The 22,897-nt window shown below is 43.3% G+C and overlaps 1 pseudogene across 1 annotated transcript in view; it reads right to left on the minus strand.

Moving 5' to 3' along the window:
- LOC112636472 overlaps nucleotides 1-9,574 on the minus strand; it is an 85,706-nt pseudogene extending 76,132 nt beyond the window's left edge. Inside the window, exon 1 of the transcript XR_003122185.1 lies at nucleotides 9,274-9,574. The product of XR_003122185.1 is annotated as a heterogeneous nuclear ribonucleoprotein K-like (transcript). The remainder of the gene's footprint in view (nucleotides 1-9,273) is intronic.
- Nucleotides 9,575-22,897: the final 13,323 nt, after the last annotated feature.

The following is a 22,897-nucleotide window of genomic DNA, read 5'->3' on the forward strand; positions in this document are numbered from 1 at the left end:
GCTTAAAGAATGGGCATATAATTCACACAGGGGGGTTAAGCGGAATATCGGCAAAAAAAAAAAAAAAAAAAAAAAAAAAAAAAGTCCCAGCAAAGAAAGACCCAGGACCAGATAGCTTCACTGGTAAGTTCTACCAAACATTTAAAGAAGGGTTAATGCCAATTCTTCTCTAACTCTTACAAAATAAATTGAAGAGGAAGGAGAACTTCCAAACTCGTTCTGAGGTATTCCTAAGCCAGACAAGGACACAACAAGAAAAAAAAAAATTATAGGCCAACATCCCTGATGAACATAGATGTGAAACTCCTCAACAAAATACTAGCAAACTAAATTCAGTAGCACATTAAAAGGGTTGTACATCATGATCAAGTGGGATTTATCCCTGGGAGGCAAGGATGGCTGAACCTATACAAATCAATAAATATAATCCAACATATTAACAGAATGAAGAATAAAAATCATATGATCATCTTCATAGATGCGGAAAAAGCATTTCACAAGATTCAACATTCCTTCATTCAACATTCCTTAACAAATTTGGTATAAGAAAAATATACCTCAACATAATAAAGGCCATACATGCTGGGCGATGTGGCTCACACCTGTAATCCCTGCACTTTGGGAGGCGGAGGTGGGCAGATCATCTGAGGCCGGGAGTTTGAGACAAGCCTAAACAACATGGAGAAATCCCATCTCTACTAAAAATACAAAAAATTAGCTGGGCGTAGTGGTGCATGCCTGTAATCCTAGCTACTAGGGAGGCTGAGGCAGGAGAATCGCTTGAACCCAGGAGGCAGAAGTTGCAATGAGCCGAGGTTGCGCCATTGCACTCCAGCCTGGGCAACAAGAGCAAAACTCCATCTCAAAATAAATAAATAAATAAAAAATAAAGGCCATACATGATGAGCCCACAGCTAATATCATAGTCAAAGGTGAAAAGCCGAAAGATTTTTCCCTAAGATTAGTAATAAGACAAAGGTGCCCACTCTTACCATTTCTATTCAGTAGAGTAGTGGAAGTCCTAGCCAGAGCAATCAGGCAAGAAAAAGAAATAAAACCACCTAAATTGGAAAGGAAGAAGTTAAATTGTCTCTGTTCAAAGATGACATCATTTTATACATAGAAAACCCTACAATTCCACTTGAAAACTGTTATAACTCATAAGTGAATTCAGTAAAGTTGTAGAATACAAAATCAACATGGAAAAATCAGCTGTGTTTCCATGTACTAACAATAAATTATCTAAAAAAAATTTAGAATACAATTCCATTGACAATGGTATCAAAAAGATAAAATACCTAAGCATAAATTTAACCAAGGAAGCAAAAGATCTTTACTCTAAAAACTATACAACATTGATAAAAGAAATTAGACACAAATAAATGGAAACATATTCTATGTTCATGGATTGGAAGAATTAATAATGCTAAAATGTTCATACTATCCAAAGCAATCTATAGATTCAGTGTAATCTCTATAAAACTTTCAGTGACATTTTCATGGAAATAGAAAAAGCAATCTTAAAATTCATATGGAACTATGACCCTGAAAGCAATCTTGAAAGAAAAAAAGCTAAAAGAAGTATCTTTACTGATTTCAAATTGTATTACAAAACTATAGGAATCAAAGCAGTATGGTATTGGCATAAAAACAGACACATAAACTAATGAAATAGAATGGAGAGCCCGGAAATAAACCCACACATATATGGTCACCTAATTTTCTATAAGGGTGCCAGGAATACACGGTGGAGAAAGGATAGTCTCTTCAACAAATGGTGTTGGGAAAACTGGATATCCACATGCAAATAAAGGAAGTTGGATCCTTATCTTCCACCCTACACAAAAATCAACTCAGAATTGATTAAAGACTTAAATATAAGACCGGAAACTGTAAAACTCCCAGAAGAACTCATAGGAAAAAACTCTTTGACATTATCCTTGGCAATGATTTTTTGGCTATGATACCAAAAGCACAGACAACAAAAGCAAAAATGAACAAGTGGTACTACATCAAACTAAAAAAATTCTGTGTAACCAAAGAAACAATTAACAAAATTAAGAAGTGAGAGAAAATATTTGCAAACCATATACCTGATAAGGGATTTTATCCAAAATATAGAAGGCATTTATGCAACAGAACAGCAAAAATGTAACAAAAACCAAATAATTAAATTAAAAATGGGCAAATGATCTGAAAGACATTTCTCCAAGGAAGACAAAAGGCCAACAGGTATATGACAATGTGCTCACCATCATTAATTATCAGGGAAATGAATATCACAACCACAATGAACCATTACCTTATATCTTAGAATGGCTGTTATTAAAAGAACAAGAAGTATATATCCAAAAAAATTAAAAACAGGATCTAGAAGAGATTTTTGCATTCCTATGTTCCAACAACATGGATAGACTTGCAGAGTATTATGTTCAGTGAAATAAACCAGGAACAGAAAGACAAATACTGTATGATCTCACAAAATGTAAAATCTAAAACACTCAAACTCACAGAAGGAGAGAATAGCATGTTGGTTATCAGAGGTGATGGTTAAAGGGTATTATGTTTCAGTTAGGCAAGATAAATAAGTTCTGCTTATACTGGGTCTATAGCATAGAGCTTATAGCTAACAATACTGTATTATATACTTAAAATTTCCTGAAAGAGTAGATCTTATATTAAGTGTTCTTACCAGAAAGCAAACAAAAAAACCCACAAATAAATACCGCCCCCCAAACCCGAGGATAAAAATAAAAGGGATTGGAGGAGACTTTGGGAGATGATGGGTATGTTCATGGCCTTGATGGTTTCATGGGTATGTTTATCCCCAAACTCATTGAACTGTATGCATTAAATATGTACAGTTTTTAATATGTCAGTCATACCTCAATAAAGTGGTATAAAACATAAAAGAGTATAACTGTTCTTCACAGACTCTTCTGAAGTGCTCATAACTTTCTTAAGAACATTGCCAGCATCTGATCATCACTACAGAAATGGTGAAAACAAGGGGTCACCTCCTATATTTTCAAGACAAGAAAACAGAGAAGCAAGTGTCAGTCCTGGGATTCATCCCCACGCCTCCTGGCCATCTGTTCAAGTTTCCTTCCGACAGACCAGGGCATCTCAATGACCTTCAGAAGGTGACCAAGGACCCTGTGATTCTGTGACACAGTTGGCCAGTCGTGTTATCCTGTGTCTGTGTATTTATGTGTACCTATGGTAGACATGAGATGCTCTGTCCAGGTGCCCAGATCTTCCTTCAACAAAGGTTAGCAAACAGCCTCCAGCATCAGCAGCTTCAGGGTTGGCCTCAGCTGCTGAGAACTGCCTCACTCGAGGTCAAAACTTTCTAGGACAACCTGTATCAGATGACTGAACAAGATGGGTCATAAAAGTCCAGCCACTTTGGCCTCACTTGGGACAGCTCTGACAGGCAATATTTGATCTGAAACTTCCTGCCAGATTGGCAGGAGCTTTGTCAGGCCTACGCCAACACTTGCCTTCTCCCTCTGCCCCATCCTGCATCTGCCCCCTTCTTTCCACAGGTATGGATACATAGTAAACATCCTTACTTCATATTCTGTCCCAGCATCTGCTTCCAGACAACCCAGCCTGTGACAGTCCCCTCTTTTTCCTCTCCCATCTGACAAAGAACACTCTCAGAGATTAGAGAGACAAGACAGGCTGTAGATGAATGGCCCACTGGCGTATTTTGATTGGCCTGTGCAGTTGTATTAGTCTGTTTTCATGCTGCGAATAAAGACATACCTGAGACTGGGTAATTTATAAAGGAAAAGAGGTTTAATGGACGCTCAGTTCCATGTGGCTGAGGAGGCCTCATAATCATGGTGGAAGGCAAAAGGCATGTCTTACATGGCAGCAGCCAAGAGAGAGAAATGAGAGCCAAGCAAAAGGGATTTCCCTTTATAAAAACTATCAGATCTTGTGAGACTTATTCCCTACCAGGAGAACAGTATGGGGGAAACTGTGCCCATGATTCAATTATCTCCCACCAGGTCACACAACACTTGGGAATTATGGAAGCTATAATTCAAAATGAGATTTGGGTGGGGACACAGCCAAACCATATCTGCAGTGTTTATAAAAATGAGTCAATATAGAAAAATTGGAATCTTTTCCCATAAAATCTGAATTTCTATATTCTATTTAAAAATGAGATGATCAAGCCACATTGGCCCTTTATTCTTGAATAAGAGACTATTGGTTGGGGCTGAAGAGTGGCTTCCCCCTTTAGAGAGAAGAGTTATCCAGCTTGTCAAAGTCCCCAGAACTTTCTACAGCCTTGTACCTGTTCACCTCCTCCCTTGTGTTATCTCCCTGACTCCTATGACCATCTGAGCTTTTCTTTTGACAACTATAGATGGTTCAACAGATGGAAAGAAGAATCTTTCTTATGCTACCATATCTTTTGGATTCGATATGGATCTTTAAGAATTGGGTTTCTCTTGGTTTAAGGCCACGAGAGCCTTTTGCTGGGTCCTTGGTTTAGCTAAGCACTCAGTGCCACTATCGCTGCCCCAGTCTTGCCTCACCCTCTGTCACTCACCACCCCCAGAAAAAGGTGTTCTCCATGGACACATGGCAGGGAACAACACACACTGGGGCCTGTCGGGGGATAGGGGGTGGGAGGAGGGAGGGCATCAGGAAGAATAGCTAATGGATGCCAGGCTTAGTACTTAGGTGATGGGATGATCTGTGCAGCTAATTACCATCCCTGGCACACGTTTAACTATGTAACAAACCTGCACATCCTGCAAATGTACCCCTGAACTTAAAACTAAAAGTTGGAAATAAAAAAAAGAAAAAGGTGTTCTCTTCAGTGAGGTTCATGTCAGACACCGCCTACATCAAGAAACCATATTTATTTTTTTTATAGAGAGTATCATATTTTTTCACTATAAAACTCATTTTTATTATTGAATATTTGTTACCCTCAAAGGCTAACATTTTTCCAAATATAAATATATCTCTCAATGTGCATAGGTTGATAGTGGACCCCGCCAGCCAAAGAAACAGAATAGCCAGAAACTCCTCAAACAGGGCCATGTCACCTCCCATCTTGTCACCAATACTGCCTGTGGCCAGGTGTCCAGAGCTATGGAAAGCCTCTTTGCCAGCCAAGTCTAATGCCCCTTCCCCCCAAATAAATTGCTTCTGCTTCTTCAGGGGGTTGTAATTATGTAAGACTCAATAATTATATAACAAATTGCTTTGAAGTGATTATTTAAATTATGCATTGGCAGGAATCGGGTATTCAACTATAATGAGCGTCATTGATTATGAAAATGTCTTCTCTGAGCTGATACAATAACTGCTTCTGTCTGTTGCTGTTTGAAATATGGGCCAGCTGGAAGACTTCAAAAACTTAGATTGAATCACATTCAGAATATAAAAGACATTGTAAAGGGGTTGGCTCCTTTTTTGAGCTTCTGTTCCTGGGTGATAAGGGCCCTTGGAATACATCCTTGGCCACGAAATGGGGCTCTGATGGGGCTTCCTGCCAGGACAGGTGGAGCTGGTGCCCAAAGAACCAGGTCAGTACAAGGCTAGGTGGACTGCAGGTTTCCAGCAGGAGTTCCCTTGGCATGAAGAGCTTGAGGGGGCCGTAGACCTCCAGGCGTCTGGTCCCCTTTCTCCTCCGTCCCTGCTCTGCCCACTTGGAGAAGGAGATGTGTGTTTGGTGGGCTGTGTGCTGTACTAACCCTCCCACAGCTTCCCTGAAGGCCTGCCTCTTAGGGATGGTGGATGCTGGGAGTGTGTTGGAACGCCTCTTCCCATGTGAATCATTACTATGCAGAGCCCCAGCAGGCTGGAACAGGCTGGCATGGCCCAACAAAGAGGAGTAGGAGGAGCCTAAACCCTTCAGCCCGTGAACTGGACTCTCTCACACCCAGAGCACCTGGACCAACCAGGAGAAGACTTTCGAGATGAACCTCTAGCAGCCAAAGGCATTCAGGTTTTCCCAGAAGGGCCTCCAGGAAATCTTGACAAATAAAGGCTATGTTTCTGGCCACCGTGGCCTCCCTAGGCCAAGCATTGGCAAACATTTTCTGTAAAAGACCAGATGGTGAATATTTTAGGTTTTCCAGGGCCCGGACTTCTCCCTTTCATATTCTTTGTTGTTGTTGTTTAAATCACCCAGTAGAAATGTAAAAACAATTTGTAGCTACTGGGCTGTAGAAAAAATAGTCTTCAGGCTGGATTTGGCCCCCAGGCCAGAATTGCTATATCCCTGCCTGGTGCAGTGGATTCTGTGATAATACACTGGATTTTTCTGCTGTCCACGCTGAAGCCATGGAGATCTGATGGTGGGAAGCCAGCCGTGAATTTCAGATCTGGTAGCTCTTTTGGAAAAAATGGAAAAGGATCGAACGGCCACACGCCCATCTCGAACCCTCTGATCCTGCAGCTGGGGTAACTCCATTTTGCTCTTAACGCCCACAGCTCCTGTAGAGTCTTCTTGGTAGTCAGTATTTACTGCCTCCCATTTGCAAGGATCTTTTCCTGTATACTGGAGGTGTTTTCCTATTCTCCTCTGCCTACACTCCCACCCACCAACTCCAAGAGTCCCTTGAGGGCAGAAGTGGCAAGCTTTCAACCACTTCATCTCCGGCCAGCACGAGAACAGTGCCTGGGATGCTGGCAGTAGATACTGTGCTGATTGAGTGGTGTCTCATGCCCCCTCTGTGTTCCTCTTTTCCCTTTTCCTGCAGTGAACCCCATGAAGTACAGAAGGTTAAGATATTTTATGCATTGTGGGGTGTTTGGCAAGGTGTGCTTGTGCAGGTGTTTGCTTAGACCACCCTCTTGGTTCTCTGCGTGTTTCTCTAGCAAACCACATAGCAGCCTTTGTGATCTGCTCACCAAGTGAGGAGTGTGGCTGCCCCCGGGTTGGGAGGAAACCAGAACCCCGAGCCAGGCTGTGGCTCCAGTCTCAACACAGGTTCCTCAGATCTGTGCTCCTCAGCTTTCTGCGATCACTGGCTGAGAAGCCAGGATTGCTTTGAAATCAGAAGCCTGACTGCTCCTTCCCAGGACTGCATTCACCTGTTTGGACCCAAGTGTATTACAATCGGTTTCATCCTGTGCTTGCGGAAGTGTCTGTGTTTGAGCCTTAGCCTAGGGGTTCTCATTCAACTCAGGATATTTTGTTCTCTCTCAGAGTAATTTAAGGATTATTTCCTCTCTGAGATTATCTTTTTAGATGGCAAGAATTTCAGAATCCTTTCAGTTGCTACCAATGGAAATCACTGACTTAACTGGCTTAAAGGGCAAGCAGCATTATCTCACATAGCAAGAAGTCCAGAGTCAGGGTGCTGCAGGTGTGGTTAGTTCAGTGGTTCCAGCTTGCCATTAAGGATCAAGCTCTTTCTTCTCTTTGCTGCCATAGTGAGTGTGTTGGTTTAGGCTTTGCATGAGCTTTCCTCATGGGTGCAAGATGCCTGTCACAGCTCCAGGTGTTACATCATCATGACCACATCCCAGGGGAGAAAAGGGACTGTTTGCTGTCATGCATCTTTGGTCCACAAGAAGAATTCTTTCCAGGAGTCTCTTACTGACTTTCTCTCATTAGCCAAAACCATGTCCTAGGTCTATGCCTAAATTAATCCCTGATATGATGTGTGAACCACCACAATGGGTTTAGATCAACCATGTCTTATCCTCTGGGACTGGGGCCAGGGTTCCTGGGAGCACAAGGCCCTACTGAATAGTGTAGCCACCTACATGACATTGGGGTTTTGTTGGGAGAAAAAAGAGGGGGAGCAGCCAGCACCCATCGAAGTGTCCTGTACAGTAAACATTCCCCAGAATCTTTCCTCCTTAAGACGCTTAGGGACACAGAGCCTTGTGAAGTTGTATTAATAAAAGAGAAGTTTCAGAGAAGGCTGCTTGGAAAACACCAATGGGAATACTGTGAGCTACTTCTTCTTGCCCCTATCTGCTTTTAGACAAGAACCATGGGTCTGTCTAATCCCACCTTAGTATATTGGCTTTGAAGACAGTTATGACAGCCATTGTTTATTGAGCATCTACTCTGTGCCAGGCATTGTGGGAGGGGCTTTGCACATATGGCTTCTAATCATACAGCTGCACTGGCAGGGCCGTGTTATTGTCCTCATTTTACAGATCAGGGAACTGGAACCCAGAGAAGTTGAGTAGCTTGCCTCTGGCTGCACGGTCTGTATAGGGCTGAGCCAGGAGTTGGCAAGCAGTTTTAAAGCATCTGCTTTGATCTAGGCACTGTACTAGGTGCTGAGAATGCAAAAAAGAATCAAATATGGTTCCCACCATCAGGGAGCACATAGCCTGTCCCTTCTGGAAAGTCACCCAGTATAACTAAATATATGTCTCTTGTCCAGGCCGGAAAACATCTTTGGATGTGTGAGGAAATTAGGCAGTGTCTTGTGCCTTCTACCTAAAGACCTGCTTCCTGTCAGGAAGCCTGAAACTTTGCTGAATAGCTTGGTAAAGGAATTAGGGGCATGGGCTTTGGTGCCAGAGTACTTGAATTCAAATCCCAGCTCTACTACTTTCTGGCTGGGTGATTATAGGCAAGATACCTCGTGGGCTGCTATGAGGTAAAATGAAAGAGACCTTGTGAAAGCATAGAGAAGAGCTTGGTAAAAGTTAGCAGGTCTTATTACCAATTTACGTTGCTCTTCGATGCACTTTCTTACCAGGTAAGATATCAGAGGCCCAACCTCCTAACCCCCTTAGTCCCTTAGCATTTCACACCCTCCCCCAGGTTTGGGCATTGGTGTCATAGGCTGCAGCTTGTAGATTGCTGCAGGTGGCGCCCGGCACATTGAACTGCTTGATGCTAGCTCTTTAGTGTGAATGACAAGCTTGTCAGCCAGCTCTTACTGAAAGTGTGATTTCCTCCTGTGTGGTGGCTGCACAGGGAGGCGATGGAACAGAAAATGAGCGCCTCTCTGCCTCTCTCAGGGCACTCTTTGGCTTCCCCATGCTGGGTATAAACGAAGCTGCCTGTGCTGAGAGGCCTGGGAAAGCCGACTGCTCCCTTCTGATGGGGAGATGGGACCGAGGGGGCAAGAAGGCAGGCAGGGGAATCCTCATGCCCAGTTCTTGTCTCCTGTCACAGACTTGAACTGTGGCACCAGGAAGTCCCCTCGCCTAGGTTTCCTCTCCTGTGAACTGGGAGGGTCTTATCAGCCTGTAATCTCATTGAAAAATCCCCTATGAGGGCGGAAATGGAGATGGGTATCTGAGAAATAGGGCAGCCCAGACCTGTCTCCAAGGCACCTGGCCCGAGGAACCCGCAGGCCGCAGGCTCTGCTGGGCGTGCTGGGCCCTGTCTGCATCCCTGTCTGCTCTGCAGCTTTGGACGCAGCTCATCCATCTGGAAAACTGCCGTGGGATGCTGCTGCCCGGGGGGCCGAGGGGTCTCATCGATCTTGGGGAAATAATTAAGGCCCGCAAAGCCTTGCTGGGCTCTATCGGTGCAAGGTGCTATTAAGAACAAGATAAAAGCTTCCAGCCTTGATTGAATCTGGAAAACAAGGCCCATGCAGGCATTTTTCTTTGTCATGGTGTCAAAGGAGAAGGGAGAGGCCCGGGGAAGAAGAAGGAAGATGAAGGAGCAAAGGAGAAAAGGCAGTTTTTGAGACAGTAGACAAGAGCCTGTGGAAAAAAATAAAATAAAACAAAGCAAAACCCACTAAAATTGCCTGTGCTTTTTGCTTTCTTTCTTAAGGGGACACTGTGAAGGAGGAGTGGCAGCTTTGAGGGTGACACCACACGCCACCTTCTCCTGTTTGTCCCCAGTGTCTCAGGTGAGCAATTATCACCATCATTCCTGCAGAGGGCGTTTGCTCCTCCAGCGGGAAGTCCCATGACTGTGTTCCTTGGGGTGGTGGCCTCCTTGCCCCTAGCTCAGGGTCTTTGTTGCTTTCTTTATTTCCTCTTGTGCATTGCTTTGCTCAAATGTTTGCAGGAGGAGGGTCTGCTCAGAGGCAAGGCCAGCGCGGGAGCGGCCCCCTCCTTCCTTAGAACTTTATTGTGCTTTTGCTCTCTTTTTACTGCTTGGCTGCAACAAAGCCAGCTCTCAGGGATGAAATCCAGCCGAGGAGATCTGATTTCTCAAAAGCCATTTTGATCTTTTCACTTCAAAGGTAGGTTTTTTCATGCCGGAGCCCCAGTTTGGTGGCCCCAGACCTGCCCTTTTGGGCTGTGGGTCTGAAGGGACCTATGGTCTCTTCTTTACATGCTGTTGGGAGAGTCTGGGGTCCTGGCACTGGGGCTACCTGGGCAAGCCTCCAATGCAGGGAGATTTGTCCTTGATGTCCCTGGTCTCCAGCACCCCTGATGCCCTGCCTTTTCCTTCTGTCTGGCTCAGCCCTATACATCTCCCAATTGCCAAAGCCCTTCTGCTCCCCAATCCCCAGTCATCTTATGATCATTGGCTCTCAGGAATGAAACTGACCTTTGGGGTCTTCTTCTGAGAACTTCTTTGATAGCTCCCGCCTCCCACCCCCGCTCCCCCACCCAAGGTGCCTTTCCTCAGAGGCCCCACTATATTCGGTCATGCTCGGTAAGTTCCCTTATTCAGTTCCCACCACATTTTGCTTAATTATCCTTTTTCCGCCCATGACCCTCCGCAGATCATGAGGTCCTTGAATAAAGGAGCTGTTATTCCCTGACATGCGGTCCCAGTGTCTAGCATGATGTCAAGTACACAGTAGGTTCTCAACACACATCTAGTGCATTAGTGAGTTCCTTCCTACAGCTCTCTCAAGCTGTCCTAGGGGTTGCTGAGGCAGCTCAGGGGCAAGCCAGCTTGGTGGAAGGAGAAATGGGCAGGCGGGTGGGGGGAGAGAGACAACATATATTCTCCCATCTCCTCCAGCCCATCAGGTAATTTCTAGACCCAGCCCCTGCTTTGTCCACAGCAAGTTTACTTTCATTGATTTTATAGTTCTATGCACATATAACATTATAAATATTATGTCTATCACATGTGATAGGCAATAATATAGTGTATATGTAATATTCATATATGCATATATAACATGTCATAATACAGTATGACATGTACAAACATACATATACAGATTTTTTTTGTGAAAAGAGTTCTGTTTAAAAATTAGTTTAAACACTGAGGCCTTGAGCTTTTCATCCAAGGTTTTCTTTCTCCCGGGGGCATTTGCTTTTGAAGTTGTTACTCATTACCGCTTGGACAGTGGAAAGCTTTGTTCTGATTGAAGACATTTTAGGCTTTCACCTAGTTGATGAAAGCATTGCTTTTTGGATGGTGACTTCTTTCCGTTATACCTACTGCCCATCTCCCAGATACGTCAGCAGTCCCGGCTGGTATCAAGGAATGAGGAAGGGCATTGGATTCTCTGAGGTCACAAAACTATTAATGTTATTTATCTCAGATGATTTTTTTTTGTTGTTGTTTGGTTTAGAATCTGGCCAGATGGGAGGCCAGGGTTAACTGGGTTGCTGTAAGGAGGCATTGGAATTCTGGCCTCTCTCACTGGCCTGCTAGGGGCAGCTGGCTTTTTCAGCTCTCCACCCACTTTCCTCTGTGCTGCCTGCCTCCCATTTAGCACTCCAGCAAGTAGCACCTCCATCACTGTGCTTCCTAGATGCTGGGCCTCCTCCCACAAAGGGTCCTCCTGGGCCTGCCCTTGCTAGCACAGGAGTCCAAGTGCCCGCCTTTCATTCCTCATCAAACCCCACTGGTCTGTGTTCCAAGGTGGGATAGTGGCAGAGCGCTGAATTAGGAGCTAAGAACCAGGTCCTGAGTCTTGAATTACTCACCATCTGTGGGACCTAGGGTTCATCACTCATTCTGGAGTCTCAGTTTGCTAGCAGGTAAACAGCCATAATCACCCAGCCTTCCTACCACAAGAAGAGGCTCCTCTGAAACCCTAGATTGGTTTTTCTTAGGTTTTCCTACAATTAAAATCTTCTGGGAAACTTTTAACATCCCAATTCCCAGACCACACTCCCAGACCAATTAAATCAGATTTTCTGGAGATGAGATCTAGACGTCAGTATTTTTTAATGCTCCCCAAGTAATTTGAATGTGAAGCCAAGGTTGAAAACCACTGTTTAAGGTCAAAGTATTTATAGACATTGAAAATGAAAACTGATTCTGAACTTCCATCCACTTTCTGCTAACTAATCTGCAGTAGTTCTTAGTTTTAATTTGGTTCAGAATCTGTTTAAGAATCTCTTGAAAGTTATGTGTCTATTTTCTTACATATTGACATATACGCAAAATTTTGCATGTAATTTCAGCATATAATGTCCCCTTGTTAGTGAGGCCCTCTCTGGCTACCCTATCCAAAATGGCAGCAGTGCCCCTCCTCACTACAATTTCCTATCCTCCTTGCCTACTTTAAGCTTTCTCCATAGCCTTTATCACTATCTGCATGAACATCCACAAGTCCCTCAGGACGGTAGAGTTTCTCAACCTGTAGTTCCTGGACCGTCTTTACTTAATCAAGATAACTGGGGTGGGACCCAGGATCTGCATTTTCAGAAACTCCCTGAGTTTCTTTTGAACACTGAAATTTTCGAGCCAGTGAACTGGGTCCCTGGATTCTTGATTTAGATCATGCAGGGTCAAGTCTGCTGCTGTCTTTCCTAAAGCACCTCCTTGCTCTTCCAGATCCTGCCCTTTAGACAGGAATCTATCTCCCTCAGCATACCAGTAGTCTCAGGTAAACTCTCTAATGTTCCAGAGAAACCCCAGGTATTTTCCAAGTTACCTCAGGGGTATGTGGGAATGTGGCTGTCTCAATAGTGTGGGTTGAGGGGCTTGGACTAAGGCCTCTGATCTAAAGAAAATTATCTCCTTTCCCTCCCCTCTAGTGGCACTTGGAATTCTGTCATTGTCCCGTCATTCTTAAACTCTTTGGTACCCATCTGTATCGTGATGAACAACAAAGACCATGAACAGCAGGCATATTTGATTCCATCTCTCTGCTCGAAGTTTTCCATTGGCTTCCAGTGGCCTACAGGGGGAAGTATATCCCTATTTTTAAAGTTACCAGAAGGCTCTTTGAGACGTGGCTGCCATTCATCTTCCAGCCTCGGTCCTTGTGTCTTTACTAAGCTCTCCTGCAGGATGAAACTGCATGTATTTCCTGGAGCTGCCACTTCATTTCTTGGATATCGTGGATTGTTTCTTTCATCTCTTTACACAGGCCACTCCTTTCCCAAAACTCTCAAATGACTCTCTAGCTGACTCAGAGTACAAGTCAGGACATCACGTGGCTGAACACGGTGGCTCACACCTGTAAATCCCAACACTCTGGGAGGCCAAGGCGGGAGAATTGCTTGAGCTCCAGAGTTCAAGACCAGCCTGGGCAACATGGCGAAACCCCATCTCTACAAAAAATACAAAAATTAGGTTGAGGTTGCAGTGAGCTGAGATCGTGCCACTGCACTTCAGCCTGAGCAACCCGAGTGAGACCCTGTCCAAAAAAAAAAAAAAAATTAGCCAGGTGTGGTGGCATGCACCCGTAGTCCCATAGGTCCCAGCTCCTTGGGAGTCTGAGGCGGGAGAATGGCTTGAGCCCAGGAGGTGGAGGATGCAGTGAGCCGAGATTGTACCATTGCACTCCGGCTTGGGTGACAGAGCAAGACTCTGTCTCAAAACAAAACAAAACAAAAAACAAAAAAATCAAACATTAAAGGCGTCACGTTACCTACAGGCTCTACTCAATCTGTCCATTATCCTCCTGGTCTTTGTGGCCTCATCTTCTGCTATTTTCCTATGTTTGTTTTCTGGGGCTGCTGTAACAAAGCACCACAGACTAGGTCATTTAAACAACCGAAATTCATTGTCCTGTGGTTCTCGGGGCTAGAAATATGAAATCAAGGTGTCAGCAGGGCCATGCTCCCTCTGAAACTTGAAGGGAAACATCCTCCCGAGCCTCTTTCTCACTTCTGGTGTTTGCTGGCTCTCTTTCCCTTTCTAGGCTTGTAGCTGAGTCATTCTGGCCCCCTTGGCCTTCTCCCCAGGCAACTGCACACGGTCATCTTCATATGAGGACACGAGTCATCCTGGGTTAGGGGCCCACCTTACTCCAGTATGACCGCGACTACTTACATTTGCAATGAGCTATTTCCAAAAAGGTCACCTTCTGGGGTCGTGGGGATTAGGATGTCAAAATATCTTCTTTTGGGGCATAACATCCCCCCTCTTTCATTTTGCTTCAGTCACACTGACCTAGATAGAGTTGTCAGATTTAACCAAATAAAAAAATAAGATGTGCAGTTAAATTTGAATTTCAGATAAATAATGAATACTTTTTAGTATAAATATGTCTCAAATGTTGCATGAAATTTTTTTAATTTTTTAATTTAATTTAATTTTATTTTTTTGCCGAAGTATGTACCATACACTATTTGGGATGTACTTATACTAAAAAAGTTATTTATTGTTCATCTGAAATTCACATGTCACTGGGTATCCAGTGTTATGTCTGGCAACTTTTACTTCTTACTCCTTGAACACACCAAGCATGCTCCCACCCGAGGCCTTGGCATTTGCTATCCTGTCAGCCTTGAATTCTCCTTCCCGAGATATCTGGGATGCTCATTCTCTGATGAACGTCGGCAGGGCCTTTCCGGATCCCCCAGTCCCCATACACAAACCTCCTCACCTCCTTTTTTACTTTAATTTTTTCCCTTATCCCTATAGGGCCATAAAGCTCTGTTATATGTATATTTCCCCCTTTATCCCTTATCACTAACAGGCTATATATTTTACCTCCTGATCGTATTTATTGTCTATCACCCCCGGGAGAATTTCAGCTTGATGCACTTATTCATTGCTGTCTCTCCAGGGCCTAGAACAATGCCTGGCCCACAGCCGATGTTCAATAAATCTTTAGTGAATGAACGAAGAAATAAATAAACCCTTTCATTGTCACTCAAGTACTAGAAAGTGGGCATCTGTGGATTTTGCTTACCTAGGAGCCCCTCTCACTTCTGGCAAGGGGTGCCTCGCCGCAGCTCTCCATAGAAGTAGCTTGGGGAGGTCCTGCCCAACCCCCCGATCCAGATGTATAGACACAATCCAGGTCAATCCATTCATTCTGTCCACTTGGCCGCAGTGATTGGTTCAGGGACGGGTGCAAGACCCAAGTCAGTCTGACTGGAGCGAGTCTCTAGTCTCGGAATTTCTATGGGAACTATTAAGACGGAACACTCCCTTCCTACTGGTGTTTCTGAGAGGAATAAGATGTAAGCCTGGAACCGCTGATAGCCATCTCATCACCATAAAGGATGAGAGGGGACTCGCTCCCGGCAAAAAACCTGCTTATGATCTTTCAGGCCTGACCGCAGGTGAATTCAAAGGCTTTACCTGGCAGCCTTCACAGAAAAAGCTGCCATCCCTGGCCATGCTTGGTGCACAGCCAGCACCCTGGGGTCTCTGAAGCAGGTTGCGGTCAAGGGCTCCCATCAACGGCCATGCTGTGAGACGTAACTGTATTCCTAGCCCCAGGGTCTCCATTTGCCTGAGGCCTTCCCAGGTGCCTCACCTGAGCCCTGCTCATCGGGAGAAGGGGGAACCTTGAAGATACTTTTCTCTCCTTGGACTCAGCGTCCAGCACTTTTCCACACCTGAACCTCAGCCCAGATCTGTGAAAGGGCATGAGCCTATTACTCCAGTGAGACAAATCCCCTGTCTATGTGGATCCACCTGACCCTCGCCAGGTGCTGCTCCAGGGGTATGGACCTGTGGGGGGGCTGGCGCTTCCTCCTGTCTAGCCTCTTGCTCAGACCATCACAGTAAGTAAATAAAGACTTAGCCGTTAGACTTTCCTTTTCGCTTGTCTTAATTGACTACTCGGACACCAGGCAGCTCAGCTCAGCTCTTGACTACCGTCTGCCTGAGAGTGGAGCCAACCCAAGAGAACAGAGCTGAGGGACAGAGAGACCTAGAGTCTCTCTAATGTCCTTGACCCCCTAATCTTGCTATGCTGGAAGCCAGTGAGGCACCTGGACCTTTGCACTGAGCTCAAGCTGATTAGATGTGTTTTGTCTGTCACTGAGTCTTGAGTCCAATGCACACTCCCAGTGACCACCCAGGGGGCCTCAGGAACTCCTCCACTTGCATTTCCATTCCCCCTGTCCTTGCCATCATTGTGGTTTGGTTTATCCCACACTATCCAGCTTCATGTGCCTCCTCAAGGGACATCTGCTCTTAGAAACCAGGGGATGTGACTTTCTCTCTTTAATTTTCTTTTTATTTATTTATTTTTTTGAGACAGGGCCTCAGTCTGTCACTCAGGCTGGAGTGCAGTGGTACAATCACGGTTCACTGCAGGCTTCAACTCCTGGACTCAAGTGATCCTTCCACCTCAGTCTCCCGAGCAGCTGGGACTGCAGGTGTTTACCACTACACCTGGAAACTTTTTTAATTTTAATTTTTTATAGAGATAAAGGTCTTGCTATGTTGCCCAGGTTGGTCTTGAATTCCTGGCCTCAAGCAGTCCTGCCGCTTTAGCCTCCCAAAGTGGTGGGATTACAGGCATGAGCCATAGCACCTGACCGTCTATCTCTCTCTCTCTCTCTCTCTCTCTTTTTTTTTAATCTCCACACCCCATACATCCCCATTTCAGTCTGTTAAGGCTTCTGTAACAAAACACTATAGACTGGGTGGCTTATAAACAACAGACATTTATTTTTTTCAGTTTGCAGGGCTGAGAAGTCCAAGATGAAGGTGCCCCCAAATATCGTGTGTGATGGGGGCCCACTTCTGCACTGACCGCCGTCTCCTCTCTCTGACCTCACGTGGTGGAAAGAATGAAGGGCCTCTCTGGATCCTCTTTCATAAGGATGCTAATTCCATTCATGAAGGCTCCAGCCCCATGACCCAATCAACTGCCAAAGGCCCTATATCCTAATACTATCTTTTAGGGGAGTAGATTTCAACATATAAATGTTGAGGTGACATAAACATTCAGATCATAGAGATACTCTTGCACAAAATTGACAAAAATTTCTGCAGATGACTTAATCAATGAAACTGCAATGGACTGTTTACAATATAAATCGCTGATTTGATAATTATAAATAGGATGAAAACTTCTTAATATTTAAAAAGTCTACATTAAAACTTTTATTATTCCCTTAGGAAATCAAATCTGAATTAGGGGATAAAATCTGTGTTAGTTATCTTTTGCTGCATAATAAAACTCCCCCAAAGCTCATCAATTTAGAATGACAAGCATTTATTGTCTCAGTTTCTTGGGGTCTGAAATCCAAGTACAACTTAGATAAGTCCCCTGGTTCCGGGGTCTCTCTTAAGTCTGCAGATGTCACCAGAGCTGTGGTCATCTCAAGGTTCAACTGGGAAATAATTCCCTGCAAGCTCACTCATGTGGCTGTTTGCAAGCTTCAGGGTCCTCATTGGTTACCGGCTAGAGACATCGGTTCCTTGCCACGTGGGTCTCTCCAAAGGGCTGCTCACAATATGGTCGCTGGCTTTCCTTAGAGTGAATGAGTGGAGATTCAGGATGGAAGTCACGGTCTTTTTATAACCCAGTCTTGAAAGTGACATCCCAACACTCTCACTATGTTCTGTTAGAAACTAGTCACTGGGTCCAACCCACACTCAAGGGAAGGTTATTCCACAAGGTTTGTATGGTATTGGTTAGGTATTTATTACAGCAACATCCCACTTTCAGATACCAGAGTCTGTATTTATCCCTTTTCTCATCTTACCTCCAGAGGCAACTGTTTTCATGTGTTTAAAGAATGTCATGTTTTTGTTAAGTCTTACTACAAAATTATACCCTTATTTTATGAGCAAACATTTTTTATTTTCCTAAATAGCATTGTCTTTTATATCTCTCATTCTCTTTCTCACTCTTTGACCTGAACAGCAGTGGGCAGGGATCATTAGGAGCTATCTAAGAGGCTGCCTACCATAGTTCACCCTCTGGCCCGTGTGATTTACAACCCCTCTGCATGCGCATATACTCTTCCTAAGTCTCATCTAGTTACAACATCAGCTCAAAGTGCAGAACTGCATCTAAATCAGGTTCATGTATGGATGAGTCTCCACAAATATAGTACCTTAAATACATATCCTCTTCATCTTTAGACCTGTGGAACTCAAGATAGAAGTTATCTAGCTGTCCTTCCCACCCCAGATTACCTAACATACAACTGTGGGCCAGGAAGTCATTACTGTTCAACAAGGGAGAAAACTGGAGGCACAAGGGTGTCACTGGTCCATGGACATTCTGAAATCCCAGCAAGCAAATGTTAGAAGTTCCTTGGTTAGATCTCAAGGCCTGAGAATAATTCTCCATGGCTCTTGGCTCCACTCTTCGGGGCATTGTTTCTGCTCTCTTGGTCATTTTTCTTTCTCATGGATGGTAGTGCATATTCAGCCTGCTTCCTGCCAGTAGAATTCTGGGGATTCAAAGGCCTCTCTTCATTTTGTCCCTCTTGATCCAAGTTGGCAACGTTTCTCCAAACATGTCTTTAGGAAAAAAAAAAAAACATTTTTGGACCATGTTTGTGTATTTAGACAATGTTTTCCTAGCAGTGCCCTCAATTTGATATTTGCCTGGAAGCCATTTCTTAATTTTAGCATTGTTTGCTGTCTGGAGAGGCTGAAGAATTTCAAAACTTGGCTTTTTTTTTTTTTTTTTTTTTTTTTGTAGAGGGGTATGACAGTCTTTCAATTTATTTCTCTTCTCCTGCATCTTACTCCATGTAGGAAAAAGAGGCCCACTGGCACCTTCAACATTTTGGAAACCCTCCATAACTAGACCACTCAGTTCATTAGGCATGTTTTTCACTTTCCACCTAACTGCAGGTAACAACGTTGCTAAACTTTCTGCTACTACATTACAAGGTTCTTCTTTCTTCAATTCCCAATAGCATGCTCTTCACTTTCTTTGAGCCCTCACCAGAAGGGATCTCAAAGTCAAGATTTCTACTAATAGTCTGTTCAAGATAATTAAGCATTCTCTAACGTGCTTCTCTAATTTCTCCCAATTTCTGTCTAGTGTGAGGTTCCAAGACCACTCCCACGTGTTTAGGTATTTATTATAGCAACATCCCACTTTCAAAGGTTGTATTTATCCCTTTTCTCATCTTACCTCCAGAGGTAACTGTTTTCATGTGTTTAAAGAATGTCATTTTTTGTGAAGCCTTATTACAAAATTATACCCTTATTTTATGAGCAAACATTTTTTTTTCCAAATAGCATTGTCTTTTAGCACAATGGTAGTACACCATGGCTTGTACTCCTTCTTCCTATATTTTGTCTGTCCAGTCCCCAGGAGATGAGTACCCAGATCACCTCCAATGTCATGCCATTATTACAAATAGTGTTGCAATGCATGTCCCCATTCATGGCCCTTTATGAATGAATCTGTGTGAAGGTTTCTTTGGGATATGTGCATAACCAGAACTGGAATTGATGATGCACAGGTTACACATAAACTTAGTTTGACTAGGATGTGCCAAATTACTCACAGTAAGGTTACACTACTTTTCATTCCCACTTGCCATGCATAAAGGATCCTGTATCCCATGTCTGAACCAACACTCACTATTTCATCCAGTTTTTGAATGTTTCTCCATTATTTGGTTTGAAGTAATATTTAATATTTTGATTTGCATTTTCCCTGATAATTGATGAGTGTGAGCATCTTTTCATATATTTTTGACTTCCCTATTCCACAAACTGCCTGTTTATATCTTTTCTATATTCTTTAGGATCAGAGACCACATATCACTTCTTCTGCATTCTCCTCTGCTCCTAGAACAATGCTGGATGTTGATTGATGAGATGATTGATGAGAAGGTCAATATGAGCTTCTCTATTTTGAGACCTACATTTCCTCTACACACCCTGAGGTGTTTGACTGCATTAATTTAAAATACATTTATCAAATGACTACCCAAGTGCCAAGACTTCCTGTGTGACTCTTCCTTCTGGCAAAGCCCAAATTGCCTATCCGTCACTTTATCAATTGAATAGAAGAATGAATCTGGTCAAACTCATCATCTGGCATCAAACAGACTCTAGTATTTTAAATGCCCTTTTACAGTCTCTGACATTCTGTGATCTGATTCTACCTTACTGACTAATTGATTTTTTCTTTTGTTGTTTTTGACTGCCGCATGCCTAAAGCAACGCAAGAAGTAAGGAATATTGGCACATCGACAGGAAGCTCCATAGCAGTTTGTTGAGTTTCTCTGTTTGTGAAGAGCAAATCCACATTATAGTGAATGATGATTGCTGATAAATATCATGGATTTAATGGTCAAAAAGTAAACTCCTCTCCTCATTGTACCCCATAAGGGTCACCAGTCTCAGTGTGACAGCATTTATCCACATTTCTAGAGAGAGAAAGGATTCTCAGCCCTGACTTAAGTACTCCCACACCCACCCCAGGGCAGGGTTAGATGCTCAACTCTGGAAATCTTGATTGAAACACAATCACCCTGTATTGTAATTGTCTGTTTATTTGCTCTCCTTCTAGATTTGGAACATGCTGAGGATACAGATTTGTGTCTCATTCATTGCTTTATTTTATTATTTTATTGTACTTAGCAAAGCACTTGTCATATAGTAGGTGTTCAATAAACATTTATTGATTGAATCTGAATAGACACATGGAAAAACATTTATTGAACACTTGCCGTATACTATGTCAGATGCTGTGGATGCGTGGATGAATAAGACACAGTTTAAGTACAAAATGGTGTGGGAACATGTACAGAGAAGGGGCATTGTATTCTAAAGGAGATGAACTTTAAATCAAGCAACGACGCCATTGGTAGCAGTCTTCTTTTTCTTGTTTGAGAGATTCCTTCTGCCCTTGAATTCCAGATGTGACTTGTACTTTAATTGCAAGAAATAGGCTCTCTGTGTGCGTATGTGTGTGAGAGGTATGGATAGGGAAGTGTGTGCTGCCTGTGTCTGCCCCCTTCTAGGCTGGAGTTGGTATAGGGAGGTTGAAGGCTATTTGCCCACCACCCATAAGGCTTGGTCATGATGGCTGGGACATCTATGCAGCCATCTAGACTGAAGTGCAGACAAACAAGTTAGCCTCCCAATATTAGGCACTCAACTCCTTTAGTGTATGACCCAATAACTGAGAAAATCTGAGTCAGCCCAGGAGTGATCTTTCCTGGCTTCACTCCAAATACATGTCAATTTTCAATTACCTGGTCAAGCCAAAGGAACCTGGGTCAAGTTCTGCCCTGGGGTGGGGTTTGAGGGAGCCTTAGACATGTACGTTTGTTGTAAAGTCCAGTTATGCACCTCTTAGAAAACATACCAGTCAGAGTTCTGCCAGGGCCTTATCTCACTTCATGTCAGACTCAGTGAGAAGGTTTCAACAGTGACTTCTAAAATGGCCCACAGGCATGGGGCAGAGCCGGGAAGTATGCTAGATTTCACATTACGTAGTCCATGGGAAAACAAATACTCATTTCTTTCTTCTCATTTTTCAATGTACTCCTTATTAAAAAGTTTCTTTGTGAAGAATCAATTAATAGTGGTATTTGATCAAGTGAAACAAATCTGGGTTCTCTTGAGCAAATCCCTAAAGGGATTTCCTTCATTTTCATATCTATGGATTTTGGATAGTGGAGCCTGATGTGCAACAATCTTCAATAAGACTTTTTCATTTATATTCCACAGAGCAGAGTTCTTTCATCTCTATTTTCTCCAGACAACTCCTGACTTGTCATTTTTAAATAAAAATTACTGGACTAGTTTCCTTATATGTAATTGTTAACTCTTAGCCCCTTATAACCAGGAACTAGTGGCCGTGAGTTTCCTATATATGTATATTTTTGGTTGGATTTTGTGAGCTTTTCCATCATAAACCAAAAGAGTCAGTAACAGGCAAACTGGAGAATCTACCGCTAACAATAATTGGGTGATGTGAGGACAACCAAAAGAGCAGGGGTCCATACACGTGTACATTTTTGGTAAATGGCCAGATAGTGCATATTTTAGGCTTTATGGATCATATGTTCTCTGTTGTAATTACCCAACTCTGCCTTTGTAGTGTCAGTACAGCAACAGAGAATACGCACGTGGGCATGGCTGTGCTCCAATAAAACTTTATTTACAAAACCAGGTAATAGGCCAGATTGAGCCTGTGGACCTCAGTTTGCTGACCCTTAATGTAGAGAAAATGATGGAAAGAAATGGGTTTGCTATGAAAAATATCTAGCCTGCCCCATTTGCCTTTGAAACCCTCATTTTCAGTTGTCTCTTAGCACACAGCACCTGTTGTTCAGTTTTGTTTCTTGAGCTTTAGGTTTATAGGTAAAGTGAGGGGTTAGTGTCAGTGTTTACAGAGTTTCCTATGACCAGACACCTGCCCTCTCATTAAAAAATTAATCTTATTGTGTATATTTAAGATATATAACATGATATTATAGGATATACATATATAGACAGTAAAATGGTTAGTATAGTTAGGAAATATCATATCCATCATCTTACATAGTTATCCATTTTTGTTTTTGATCTTCTGTGGCAAGAGCAGCTACAATTTTCTCATTTAGCAGGAAACCCAAATACAGTACAATTTTATTATCTACAGTCCTTGTGTTGTACATTGAATCCCTAGTCTCATTCATCCCACATGTTTGCTATTTTGTATCCTCTGACCATCTTCTCCCACTTCTTCTTTCCTTCCACCCCTGTAAATACTGCTTTTTTTTTTTTTCCTGTTTTTATTTATCTGTTTGTTTATTTTGAGATAGAGCTTTGCTCTTATGGCCCAGGCTGGAGTGCAATGGCATGATCTTGGCTCGCTGCAACCTTTGCCTCCTGGGTTTAAGCTATTCTCTTGCTTCAGCCTCCTGAGTAGCTGGGATTACAGGCACCCGACAC

This window comes from Theropithecus gelada, chromosome 12, assembly GCF_003255815.1.
Source record: "Theropithecus gelada isolate Dixy chromosome 12, Tgel_1.0, whole genome shotgun sequence".
Taxonomy (NCBI): Eukaryota; Metazoa; Chordata; class Mammalia; order Primates; family Cercopithecidae; genus Theropithecus; species Theropithecus gelada.